The sequence below is a fragment of the Cupressus sempervirens genome, chromosome 11, assembly GCF_028749045.1.
Source record: "Cupressus sempervirens isolate cs-2001-9-10 chromosome 11, ASM2874904v1, whole genome shotgun sequence".
Classification (NCBI taxonomy): domain Eukaryota; kingdom Viridiplantae; phylum Streptophyta; class Pinopsida; order Cupressales; family Cupressaceae; genus Cupressus; species Cupressus sempervirens.
The window spans coordinates 708,889,080-708,904,348 of record NC_143128.1 but is presented as its reverse complement, the minus strand read 5'-3'; positions in this window follow the sequence as shown (position 1 = coordinate 708,904,348).

The window sequence follows — 15,269 nt, the reverse complement described above, 5'->3', positions numbered from 1 at the left end:
TATTCATAAGAATGGGGTTTAGGATTTACTGGTGATAATTTGATTGTAAGACAATTAAATTGGTCAAGTTTTTACTGGGTAGACTCTACATACTAATGGATAGGAAACTAGTCATCAATTGAGATGCAAATTGTTAAGAAATCATGTGGTTGCACAAAACACAAATATAAATCAAATCAACTTTTACTTTTGTGTATGAAGAAGTAATTGTTGGTCAGCACTTATTTGCAATAATTATCTGTGTGTCATAGTTAGTTGTTGTAATTAAGATTTATTTGCAAAGTTAAGAATAATTGGGACCATTTCTACTATAAGGGATAGATTTAAAAATATAAAGAATATTAGTGAGTGAATTGTGAAGAAAATATCAAGTATCTAGTCATTCAAACCCTAAGGTGCTCCCACCTAAGCCTTGCAAAGATTGAAGTGTAGAAAATCCATGTGATTTTGTTAATGTTGGTCCAAATCTAAAGATTTCTCAGTTGAATATAGGAAGTAGCTAGCCCTTAGACTATTTGTATCCTCTAAACCCTAGTATTAGATATTTTATTTTCCTAGTAGTTTTCAAACAACAACAAGGGGAACAAGAAGTTAGAGATGAAGGAGATTGAATGCCAAGAAGAATGGAGGACTAGATAAGAGATGTGTAATATATGTGAGTTTTTTTGTTATCAAATCAAGTCCTATTGTTCCTTTCTAATAACTATATTAGTCTGGATTGTAATAATTTGCATATGAGAAAAAATCACCTAGGAACTAAGAACTCAAACACAAGCACACAATAAACCAAAAATGGATATGATCAATTAATTAGAGTATGTCCAAATACATTGCTCTGTTCAGAATGTGATGTTCAAACACACTAGGAGTGCCTGTATATAAAGGCCTCTTAGAAAGCACCTACAATGTCTCTAGAAACAACCAAAAGATAAGACAACTAAGCACCTTATCCAACATTCTAGATGAATGGATAAGAATGACTAAGTTTCATATGTGTATAGAAGATTCTTGTGTTGTAGACAACATGTGCTTAAAAGAGGTGCAAACCCCTATGATGTCATCATGACATCTCACAAGAGTGCACAAACTCCTAAGTGTCTCACAAATAAAATAATGAAATAATGCAAAATAATTAAATAATGCATTAACCTAAGTAAACTTAAGTAAGTGTAATAAGTGAATACTTATTTACACCAACACCTCCCTTTAGGTGAAACTTAGGGGAATGCCCTTAAGCTTATGAAACTAGGATGAAGATGTAGAATGGGTCTCGGCTACTAGGCCATGTTAGGTACCCATGTACATAATGAAAATGCAAATCTCTCATAAAGTGGGGAAAGAGGGAAAACCTCATGGGAAAAACCCTTCCCCAAAAAGAGAGATAAATATGGATGCATGGATAGATGGAGCAATCAAGACCCCCCCATTATGACATACATCCATGTATATACAAGAAAGAATGGAGAAGGACAAAACCTCCTATGAGGAAAAAGTCCCCCCCAAAAAAGAGAAGAAGGAGACGAGGTAGTCCCCCCCCCCCCTTAAAAGTAGTGTGTCGATCAATGAGAAATGCTCTAACATAGAAGTTGATCCATGAGCTTTGGATGATGTTCCTCCCCTTTGGAAGAAACAAGAGCAAGGGTACCTACAAGATATATCCCCTGGATGGAGAACGAATCTCAATGATGAGTGGTATCTCTGAAACCTATTCAAAAGTCCCTGTGTCGATACTAATGATGGCTTCCTCCAGAACTACTAAAGAGAAGAGCAAACCAAACATGGAAAGAGGTAGAACCTGAAAGGATTGATCATGTAGATAATGTGCAATAACTATAGAAGAATCTGCCTTAGTAAAGAGAAGCGATAAATCATCATGAAAGTCTCCCATATCTGTTGTGTATGACTCCAAGAATAGAACAGAAATGTCTGGCAAGCAATCATCACCTAGAAGACCATGAGTACCCTATAGTGCTGAAGTACATGAATCTATCACTACGAAAAAGGATGGAATATTTGCCTCAAAAAAAAGATGAATGTCATCAATAATGTCTCACACATCTTCAATGTGAGACTCCACGAACAATTATGCAATGTCTAAAAGGATGTCTTCACATGAAGGTAGAGTAGGAAGACATAAAGTATCATGTTGCACTGATTCTGAAGCATCTGTGGTTAAAATAGGATTAGTAGGAGCAATAGGAGCTGGAGGTGTGATCTCATTTGAGGTTGAAGAAACCTTAGCTAGAGTGACTAGATGTAGAAAGCCCATTGGAGATGGAGGATCACATGGATCTCCATATGCTTCCCAAATAGACCACTGAATATCACAAGGAAAATGTGCCAATCTAAGAGGACCAAAAGATTCCCTACTCATACTTTTATGTAGAAATTGATTAAAATTGATAATACATGTCCAATCAAAATGTGGTGGCATTGAATAGAGATAAGGAAGCAATCCTAGATGTTCTCTTAGATGGTCAATTATCAAAGTCCTCCATTTGTAATAGTTCCTTGTTGTCAATTGTGGTCTAATACCAAATTGAAAAATATGACAAAACTCCATGAGATCAATCAATGAACCCCCAAAGAATCAAAGAACCCCCCTGAAAAAGATGTAGTTGGCACTTGAAAGCCACTTGCCAATTTAGGGCCTATTTCTAAAAGTAGTATTTCTATCTACAAAACCTATAATGTGATTGCAGATCTAGAAAGTAGACAAAAAAATATGCACTTTCAAAAAAATAGAACCTGATTTGGAGTCCAGATGAGCTCGTACCAAGCATTTTAAGTGGCAAAATTCGAGATTTTGGAGTTGTAGAAAAAATCAAAAATAGAGATCTCAAACCACCTGCACCAATGTGTAGAACATGAAATCCTACCCTAAAAGAAAAAAAAATTGCTTGCAAAAAGGAGTCCGTATGAGGAAGATATCATTGTTTGAAAATCGTTGTTGCTATTTTTTTTTTGAATCACCGTCGCACCTCCAAAAACAAATCACTGTAGATTTTGCCTTAGATGTCTGATTTGGATGAAACAAAATCTGTTCTGGAGGTCTTTGGACCTTCAATTTTTCAAATCAATCCTTCGAGTACTGGTTTGCAAAAAAAAATTGCCTCGCAATCGACTTTTGCCTAGGGTAGGAACCTTTGTAGCCAATTTTCACCGATTCAGCATTTCGGATGCAATGGCGAGGTCAGATCTAATGATGGAAACTCCCAATTTTTGTGATACTCCATAGTCAGGCTATGGTGATGAAGAAAGCATGGTCTTGAATGGATATGTGATGATAAAGTCCCCAAGTTGCTCTAATACCATGTAAGAATTTGCCTAAGAGCAAAATTCACCCAGGAACTAAGAACTTAAACACAAGCACACAGTAGACCAAAAATGGATATGATCAATTAATCAGAGTATGTCTGAATACATTTCTCTGTTTAGAATGTGATGTTCAAACACACTAGGAGTGCCTATATATAAATTCCTCTTAGGAAGCACCTAGAATGTCTCTAGAAACAACCGAAAGAGAAGACAACTAAGCACCTTATTCAACATTCTAGATGAATGGATAAGAATGACTAAGTGTCATATGTGTATAGAAGATTCCTATGTTGTAGACAACATGTGCTTAAAAGAGGTGTGGACCTTTGTGATTTCATCATGACATCTCACAAGAGTGCACAAACTCCTAAGTGTCTCACAAATAAAATAATGAAATAATGCATTAACCTAAGGAAACTTAAGTAAGTGTAATAAGTGAATACTTATTTACACCAACATGGATAAATTCTTCAGATTAAGGTTGACCTAACAGTCATGAGTAAATCCTTTAATAGGTTGACATTCTAATGGAATGTTATAAATTCCTCTAGCAATGCTTACTCCTAATAGGGTGATTGAAATCCTTTAATCAAGGTCACATTTGACAATTTGCATTGTAACCTTTAATATAGTTGTCTCCTCACAGAGCTCACTTCAAAAGAGTCAAAATTGGTAGCATGTTACTGGTAGTTTTTCCCAAATTTTATTTCCACATAAAATTCTTGTGTCAAATTGTGTGAATGACTTTGTGGTATTTCATGTTTTTATTTTTGTAAAGTTTATTTGACCTAGGATATTAATATACTATTGTTTGAGATATTGGATGATCAATGCATGCACATGTATTTGTTAAGTACTAAAATATTTTATCTCTAAATTTAGACCTTGGATAACTGATTCACACACCCCCCCCCCCCCCCCTCACACACCCTTTTAGTTATTCTAAAGTATTCCAACAATTGGTAGTAGAGCATTTGGTTCTTGTGGAAGAAGTAGTTTGAAGGTAGTTGAAGCTAGAGATCAAGATGTATAGAAAGAAGGTGCCCAAGTTAACCAAGGAAAACTTTCCTAAATGAAATTTTTTTATGAAGATGCATCTAGGAGGACTTAGAGATTATGTATAGGAAACTATCACCACTGAATATGCTGTGGTAGTTGGAGCCCCAAATGCTAAAAAACTCAAATAGAAGAAAGAACACAATCAGGAAATTTTGGAGATTGCATTTTCCCTAAGATATTTAGAGTTTGAAGACATCAAAACATGTACCACTTCTAAAGGAATTCTGGATGCCAAGCTATAGAAGATCTATGGAGGAGACAAGAATATGCTGAGAGCCAAAGCAGAAAGTTTAAGAGGAAAATTTGATGGAATGAGAATGCAAGAAGTTGCAACTATAGTCTAATATTATGCAAGAATTAAAAATGTTTTAAATGCAATCAAAAGAGAAAATGGAACTACTAAAGATGATACTATGATCAGAAAAGTCTTAAGAACCCTATTCCTATCGATGTTATTAGAGTCTCTCCTATACAAGAAATGAGGTGTACTCCTGGTAGTGATCTAACCCTTAAAGGACTAGTTGATAGACTCACTATTTGTGAGCCTTCAAATTTTAATAATTTAAAACCTAAGAATATGGATTCTACTTTCAAACATAAGATGACTCTAAAAGAACCTAAAGGAAAGAAAAAGGTCAAGCTAGTTGCTAGTGACAGTGACACAGATGATGAAGATCTAGAAGAACTAGAAGCAATGTTGCCTAGGATATTTCACAGAGAAAAAGGAAAATACAAAAGTAACTTACTCATCATATGTTTTAATTGTAATGAAGTTTTTCATATTGCAGCAAGGTGTCCTAAGAACAAAAATAAATAGAAATGAAGACAAATTTAGAGGTAGAAAAGATGAGATTAACAAAGCCTATAAAGACAAGGGAAAAAAAACTTGTTAAGTTGCTGAAGAAGAATCTAAAGATGATTTAGATGATCATGATGATGAAGTTGTGTATGTACCTATGAAATGTGATTGAGATAAAGATTAGGCAACTGCTTTAGTATCTTATGTAACCAAAGGTGAAAGATGGATCATTGATAGTGGATGTTCACATCACATGATTGGTGACAAAATTAAGTTCATTAACCTTGATCATTACAATAGAAATAGTGTTAGATTTGGTAATGATGCACCCTATCTAGTGAAAGGTAAAGGATCAATAAGATTAACAAACAAGATCATGTGTGACAATGCTTAGTATGTGGAAGGACTTGACTATAATCTATTGAGTGTGTTACAATTGAATAGTTTAGGATACAAAGTTGAATTTGAACACAAGAAGGCTAAGATCTATGATGTTGATAGATAACTCATTGGAAGTAGAGATTAGACTAGAGGTAATCTATTATATCTTGACATGATTGAAGCTACTTTTCTTGTAAGTTTTGTCAACTTGGGTAGTATTAGTAAGATGAAAAGAATCAAAGGTTTTCCAAAACTAAAGAAACTTGATAATGTTATTTACAAACACTGTCACTTAGGCAAGATGAAAAAGTCTAGTTTTAAGAGTAAGACTCATACTTCAAAATAAATTTTTGAATTAGTTCATACTAATATATGTGGACCAATTGATGTGCAAATATACAAAGGTGACAATTATTTTATTCTATTTGTTGATGATTAGTCAAGAATGATGACAATTATATTTTTGAGAGAGAAATCTTATGCTTTTCAAATGTTTAAGTTGTATCTGGCTAAAGTTGGAAGGAAAACTAGCAAAATCTTGAAATTTCTAAGATCTGACAAAGGTGGAGAGTTTACATCAAATGAATTCAATAACTTTTGCAATGACAGAGGAATCAAAAGATAAACTTTTGCACCTAAAACCCCTCCACAAAATGAGATAGTTGAAAGGAGGAATAGATATGTGATGGATTGTGCCAGAATACTAATGATGGAGAAGAATGTTGCTTTAAAATACTAGAGAAAAGCTCTTAGTACAAATTTCTATATGAAAGGTACAAATTTCACACCTTATGAATTATGGTATGGATACTCACCCAATGTCAAATATTTTAAGGTATATAGAAGAAAGTGTTACATTCTTAATGACAATAGAAATGCTAAACTTGATACAAAAAGTGAAGAAGGTATATTCCTAGGTTATTCCACAAGAAGTAAAGCTTATAAGTGTATAAATACTAACACTAAAAAAGTTGTGGAATGTGCAAAAGTAAAATTAGAAAAATATACAGAAATACATGAAGATGAACAAAAGATGGGACCTGAGAGTTACACAACCTTTATGTACTACTATTTAAAGGCATGTATACTAATGTTGATGATATTGTAGCTATTAATAAAAAAGAATTATTAATTGTTGTGTCACATAAAATGGATGTCAAGTTGCATTTAGGAGCTCTAAGTTACAATCAAAAGCCGAGTTACATTCTGATGCCAAGATTAGTTTACAAGAAAAGGATGTCAAGTTACCTAGCAAAGAAGTACATAGTGAACCTAATATTGAAATTCATGAACAACCTATTGTTGAAAGAACAACACCAATATTATCAAAATTTGTCAAAAGACATCCTATTGAACAAATCATTGGAGAAAAAGAGGCTGGACCAATCACAAGGAATAGATTAAGGAATGAGATTTTTTTTAGCATACATGAACCTAAATCAATTAAGGATGTATTAGAGAATGAAGACTAGAGTCAAGTCATGAAAGACTTTAAATTAATCAAATTGAAAAGAACAAACATGGACACTAGTACCAAGACCATAGGACAAAAATGTTATAGGAACCAAGTTGGTGTAAATAAAAAAATTGGATGAGAATGGTGAAGTAACAAGGAATAAGGAAAGAATAGTCTAAAATGGATATGCAAAAGAATATGGGATTGACTATGGAGAGACAATTTCCCTAGTTGAAATATTGGAAGGAGTAAAGACTCTACTTAATTATTCTTACTATAAAGGATTCAAATTTTATGAAATGGATATTAAGTCACCATTTCTAAATGGTATACTGAAAGAGGATGTTTAAATTGAACAACCTGAAGGATTTCTTGATCCAAACAATAAGAACATGGTGTGTAGACTAAAAAAAGCTTTATATAGTTTAAAGAAAGATCCCAGAGCATGGTATGAAGGATTACATAATTATCTTGTGAAGATTGGTTTTGAGAAGACTGATGAAAACAACAATCTATACTTGAAGAAAGAAGAAGTTAAAGGAACTTTACTAGATGGAGTATTTGTTGATGATATAATATTTAGAGGAAAAAATGTATTGTGTAAGACATTTGCAAATGAAATGATGAATGAATTTGAGATGTCTATGTTTTGAGAAATAAAGTTCTTTGTTGGATTACAAGTTTATCAAATGAAATGTGGTATTTACATTAATTAATCAAAGTATGTAAAGGAAATATTGAAGACTTTTGGTATGGAATATTCAAGACCAGTTAGTACTCCCATGGTGACAGGACATAAACTATCCAAAACTAATGATTCTACTAAGGTAAAAAAACCATTGTATAGGTCTATGATTGGAAAATTATAATATGTAGCTCATAGCAGACCTAACATTGCACTAGCTCTTGGGATTGTTGCAAGATTTTCTAAAAATCCTAAGGAGAGTCACTTAATGGTTTTTGAAAGGATTATGAGATACTTAAAAGGTACAAAAATATTATGGTCTATACTAGAATAAAAATTACAAGTTTGAATTGAGAGCCTATATAGATGTTGATTGGGTTGGAAACATTGATGACAAGAAAAGTACAAGTGGTGGAGCATTTTTCTTAGGAAAAAGATTGGATACCTAGACTAGCAAGAAATAGAACTATATATCACAATCTACTACTAAAGTTGAATATGTGGCTGATGCAGTACTATGTACAAATGTAGTGTGGATAAAATAGTTAATCAAAGGAATGAAGGAGGAAATCACTGAACTTGTGGTAATTTATTGTGACAATCTTGTAAGTGCTATAAACATATCTAAGAACCCTATGATGCATACAAAGACAAAGTGCATTGTAATAAAGTATCATTACGTAAGAGAGTTGGTTCAAGAAAAAGAAGTGAGAATGGAATATGTGAATACAGAGGAACAAATAGCTGATATATTGATAAAATATTTACCTAAAGATGCACATGAATATCTTAAGGCTAAGCTAGGGGTGATATGCCTATCAAAAGATACTTGAGAAGAAAGAGTAGTGTCCTACATCAACTGAGTTGAATGGCATACTTTACAACTTGATGCAATGGATCTTACTTTAGGAATTGCCTAAAGTAAGGAAGGAGTTGAAACAAAATATGTATAGTCACATGCAAGGTGATAGAGGGAGAACATGAATTGTTAATATCTACATGAGAATATTTCAAGTCTTTGCCATTGTTGTTGAAGAGGGAGAGTTTACTACAAGTATGAGGGAGAGTTAGTACTAGAAAAGATAGAGATCAGAAAGAGGGAGAAAGATGTGAAAGAGAATGAGGAAGAGTTACAATGGAGATCTAAAGAAGAAGAGAGATTGTAACCTATACATAAGAAGGAAACATACTAACAGAGGGAGATATTTCAATACAAGGTATTAAGTTCCCTTTTTGTCTTATTCTTGGTATTGGTTTTGCATCAATACCAAAGAGGGAGATTGTTGAAATGAAGCAAATTGTTGAATTTTAGAAATTACGAGATTGATGAAACCTATCATGGAACAATCATTATTTTTTCACTAATGTCAAACCTACTACTTTCTAGTGAGATAGTTTCTAATTTGGTTTGAATCTTATCATTTAATTGATTGGTGAAGAGGATTTGAAAAGGAAATATAAAAAGAGAACCCAGAGAAAGGTTAAGTTATATGGTGTATAAAAGAAGCACTAAGACCAAGTAATACTTTCATGATATAGTATATTTTTTATCTACTTAAGGCTAGAATGAAAGGATACCTTAGAAAATATAAGAAGAAGGCTAAGAAAAGAAATGTGTCTACTGAGACTAACTGAGAAAATAGTGGAAGCCAAGAGAGTTAGTGCAGAGCAAGTAGAGAGCTAGTTGTGATCGCAAAAACTCAGTATGTGCCAAGAAAAGAGAAATCTAGTAGGTGTCAAGTGAGGGAAGTTTAGTGTGTGTCAAGAACCAGTAAGACTTAGTGTATGTCGAGCAACCTAGTGTTGACCATGCATCAGAAGATAGTTGTTGCTGAGAAAATAACATGTTACTGTCGAGTACCAGTAAAATGAGTTTGATCGAAGACTTCACAAATGTGACCTAACAAAGTTCATTTCTTAAATTATGTGAAGCATGTGGAAGATAAGTATGTTGAGTTGGTAGCATAGAATTCAAGATGAACTATTTTGAGATGAATTTGAAGAGGATTGTAAGGAAAGTTTCTTGAAATGAATAAAATTGAAAAGAGGGTAGATTTGATGAATCTGACCTAACCCTAAGATGGACAATTGTGGTGAAGTGACAAAAGATCAAAATTATCTATATAAGAAGATAACCGGCTAGAAGAAAAGTGTCATAGTGTGAACCAGAGAGAGACAAGTAGTCTTGAGGTGTTTCATTTGACGGCCAAAGAAATTAACCTTTAGTTGGCATACTAAGCATGAAGGGTAAGGAGGTGAAGGTTTAAAGGGTGAACAATCAGTCAAAGATGAAGGATATTGAATGCCAAGAAGAATGGAGGACTAAATAAGAGATCTAAAATTTGCAAGTGAGTTGTTTTGTTATAAGATCAAGTCCTACTATTACTTTCTAACATTTGTATCAATCTAGATAAATCCTTTGGATTAAGGTTAGACCTAATAGTCATGAGTAAATCCTTTTACAAGGTGACATTTTAATGGAATGTTCTAAAGTCCTCTAACAAGGCTCACTCCTAATAGGATAATTGAAATCTTTTAATCAAGGTCACATTTAATAGTGTGCATTGTAACCTTTAACAAGGCTGGATCCTCATAGAGCTCACTTTAGAAGAGTGGAAATTGGTAGCATATTATTGGTGGTTTTTCCCAAATTAGGTTTGCACGTAAAATCCTTGTGTCAAATTATGTGCTCATGATTTTGTGGTATTTAATGTTTACATTTGTACATAGTTCATTTGACCAAGGACATTAATGTACTATGGTTTGAGACATTAGATGATCAATGCATGCACATGTATTTCTTAAGTACTAAAAATTTTATCTGTACATTTGGACCTTGGATAACTTATTCACTCCCCCTCTCAGTTTTTCTAAAGTATTCCAATAGTTTCTCCTTCAACCATGTGGTAACAAAACCTTTGGTTATTCTTGTGGCAAAGGCAAGAAGGGTAGAATCTTGTGTTATTGAATTTATTTGAGTAGTTCCATTTTCCCAATTATAAGATAGGATTGAAATTACAATATCTAACTTCAAGTATTTTTTTGTATCATAATGATGACAACTACCTTGGCTTAGAGAATATACTTTACTTCACCATTTTAAGTTAACTTCACTGGTTTGATGCTATAAATGAGGTTAAGGAGTCATTTGGAAACTACTTTAAGGATGTTCAATGCAGAAGTAATAGAAAATCAATTCTAGTTCCCAACTTGATAATTTAGGAAGAAATAACTATGATATTGATCTATGAGTTATACTATTAAATGTAAAATCTTGGTAGAAAAATATATTTACAAAAATATTGAAATAATATTATAACTTACCTAGGGTGAATTTTATTCACACAATGTGAGTAAGGTATATAATGAAACAAAGTCTTAGCATTATGCATCTCTCAAACTTGGGGTTTCCTCTAAAATTTAAAAGATACTTGATACAATTGTGATTTGATCATGTATTAGTTGATAGTAAAATACAAACAAATAAAGTTATAAATATATGCACATGGGGCTACCACTATGAATTGAGATGGATATGATATTGCTAGAAAGTAAAGTCCACCAAGATAACTAAGAGGGGGGGAGTGAATCATTTATACAATTAAAACAATTCTCAATAACCTTATTAATTTGAAAATATTTAAACAATACATACAACAATCATAGAAAGATCAACATACACAATAGCACTAGATTTGTTAACTAGGGAAACCCTTGATCAGAGGGAAAACCATGGTGGGGATGATAGCCACAAAATGATGTACTAATATAAATGTTCCTTGTAAGAAGATGGACCCTATTAGGAGTTAATGAAATACATTTAGTACATATAAGTCCCTATTAGGAGATTCCAACCTTGTTAGAAGTTGTTAAAGAATACAAAAGGAACGAGTGTCCAAACAACTTCAGGGAAAGACTATAGAACTCAACATACAATTTGCCTTAGTATTATCCTTCTCAGAATAATAAAATTAAACAATTTTCCAACAAAAAATTCTTTCAAAATATAGTGACTTTGTCCACTCACCATACCTTGCTACACCAAACACTTCTCTAATCAAAAGACAATCACAATCATGCTCACTAGATCTCATATACAAGTTTGCATACTCATATTACATAAATATGATGACACTAATCTACAAATCTTACCACAATAAAATAATTTTTCCTTTATATCAACTCCCAAATCAAATTATTTAGTTATTCTTGGGGTTTTCCCAATTTACAATAATAAAATAGGACCAAATTAATATATTACATTTACGTGTGACATTACATCTTTACAGCAGCAAGGAAGAAGTTCAAAGTGTTGGAAATATTCAAGATGAAATTTTTTACTAAGAGGGGAGGGGTGAATCAGTAACATATAAAATTTTATGCATTTTAACCATTCATCATTCATTCATCTAATCTACTGCATAAATAAAAGATCAATCATTCATAACACATGAACACAATGATTTGGTGACCCAGAAACCTTCCAATTAGAAAGTAAAACTGGGGTGGGGATGATGCCCACAAAACTTCATTACTTCAGTATGAAGTTGGCTAGTTAAGGCTTACAATGATCACTTCTGGTGATCTACCCTATTAGGAGCAAGTAGGACTGCTAGATCCACCTTGTTAGAGGATTTACAAACATACAGTGAAGTATGCACTATGTTAGGAGATTTACAAAAGACTGTTAAGTCTACCTTGTTGAAGGATTTAAAAATTGATTCACCTGTTAGGATGAAATAGTGGATCTACTTACAACTTGTTTGCTGATAAGATCCTTTTGCATTGATCACCTGATGTGATAGATATAACTTTTTTGCTCCTTATGTTGACCTTGTTGTTTTCCTTTTGCTCTACTGCTAATAGCAATACCTTCTTTACATGCGAACAATACTTTCTTATTTCATGCCAATATGTTCATATTTCTATTCATATCTCAAAAATGATATCATACATTACATATATACCATTCAAATATTTTACAGTTACAATGTCGGCCAAAACACAAGTGAACAAAATATTACTAAGTCAGCCCACTAGTAAACTCAGGTTCACTAAATTGACTCGGTGACCTTCTAATACTCGGCATCCACTACATTACTTAGCATCATCATGCACTCGGTAGAAGTAGAGACTTGGTTCATACTAGTCATAGAACATTGCTTGGAACTTAGTAGCCATTGGTGACTTGGTAGATGTAGTGTTACTTGGTAGAAAATATCTTCTTCATTTACCTTGCTTAGCTCGATAAACATTGAATCCTTTGTTTACCTTTTTCACTTGGTAAACTCTATTGATCTTCGATTACCTTTTTCACTTGGTAAACACTACTGATCTTTGATTACCTTTTTCACTCGGTAAACATTTTTGAACTTCCTTTACCTTTTTCACTCGGTATCTTCTGGAATGCTCGGTGAGAACTATTTGCTTGTTGAAGTTCTCATTCAGTCGATATCTTATGGAATGCTCGATGAGAACTATTTTCCTATTTAACTTCTCATTTAGTTGGTATCTTTTGGAATGCTCGGTGAGAACTATTTACCTGCTGAACTTATAAGGTAACCACTGAATGCTCGATATATACTTGAGACTAAGTGATGAGCAAGATAAGCATTCAAGATAGAATAAGTGTTTGTACTAATGAAAAATATATTATAATTCCAACAATCTCTCCCTTTGGCATTAGTGACAAAAACACTTATGAGTAAAAAACTTATGTACAAAATTTGATGTACTGATTTACATATATCTCCCCCCATACATTATGCTTGGAGTATTTACAAATATCTCTATCTTTTCTAACTGTATCTCCCCCTCTAAACTCTATCTCCCCTTTTTGACAATAATGCCAAATTAAGCAATATATATTTACACAGAGACACCAAAATGGGAGATGAATTCAAAATGTACGTGGAGAATAAGAGCCAAAATCTTATCCCAATTTTCTTGCAAAATTTTGCAAGAGGAGAGTGCTATTTGAACTTCTGCTGAAAGTTCAATCATATGATCTGCAACTAAGAAATTGTTGTCATGGATCAATGCTTTGGAGTGGACAATGTGTTTCTAAATTGTGTCCATGATAGGAAGGATCATGTTCTAGATGTCTATTAAGGTAGACCTAATCCTTGCTTCCTCTCTTAGCAATTCTGCCTGCCTTTCTGACAAAAATCTAATTTGGAGATGATGGGATGAACTTGAAAGTGTCACCTGATGATGTTGGAACAGAGGAGGCTGGCTCGGTGACTGAAGAAGAGGGTTGCAAATTGGTAGATGAAGTGGTAGACACTTCCATTGATGATACCTGGAGTTGTGAAGTGGCAGATGCAGATGATAAATTTGATGAAGATGCTATCAAACCTGCGGAAGCTGACTCCAAGATTGATGATGTGATAGTTTTAGGTGGAGAGTGAGGAAGAGATGCAATGGTTGCTGCTGAAATTTTTACTGGATCATCTTCCTCCTTATTTTCCTCTTTAGCTTCTTCCTCTTTTTATTCCTTGTCATCCTCCATTAATGCATGCAGCTCTCCTAGTGAGACTATGATCGATGGAGAGGCAGTTGTATCACCACTGTCACTGATGTCATCATCCTGGATTTCTACTGGATCTTCACTCGGCTTATGTAGATGATAGATATTTTTCCACATGTTTGTTGCATCATTTACAACATGCTCAATGTCTTTGATTAAAATCAAACAAGTGTGGAATCTGATCATCATTTTGCCTTCATGATTTTTCATTGCAGCCTTTATTTTTGCTCCAGTGAGATTTGGTTGAAGGTTTTCTAGAGATTGCTCATAGATATCTTTCACCATTTTGGTGGCTATTTTCCATCTTGGTTGCAATCTCTCTAGTAGTTCCTTGGAGATTTGAGAGGCAAGCTAATCTGGGGAGTATTTCCATTTTCCCATCTTGGAGAGTACCAGTTCCTCTATCTGCATTTTCTCAGCATCTGTTCTTGTTTCAAATTTCAAAGCTTTGAAATTTGTGATGCCTGCCCCTTCTTCCAATTGTTTGAGCCTTTCCTCAAATGTGATTGAAGGTCTGACTAGTACAAGTTCCTGTTTGCCTTTCCTGGTCCTCCTTGAGAATACTACAGTAGGCATCTTCCTAGGTTTGATAATGGTTACCTTACCTTTCTTCTTTAGATGTTCTTCTCCTATAGATTTGTGTTCTTCTTCTTCTTCTTCTCCTCCTTCTTCTTCATCATCTTCTTCATCCTCGCCTTTACCTTTAGTTAGCATAAGAGGACCGGTAGCAGTTTTTATTTTGGCTATCTTCCTCTTGCCTTTTCTTATTGCCTGAGGTAGCTTGATTTCAAGCTCTATTTTGGCCTTTGCTTCATCATAGGTTCCAAAGGAAGGAGTGTTAGGGATAGTTGGTTCATTGACCAGTGCCTCAATGATATCTCTTGCATCATCAATATTTAATTCATAAGGTAATGGTTTTACCCATGCCACTTGGGGTATGACTACCTGTATGTACACATGACCACAGTCAACCATGAAATAGATATCATATTTGTAATCCTCAACAAGCTTAGGAGGAATTTTGAACCTGTTATTCATCCTT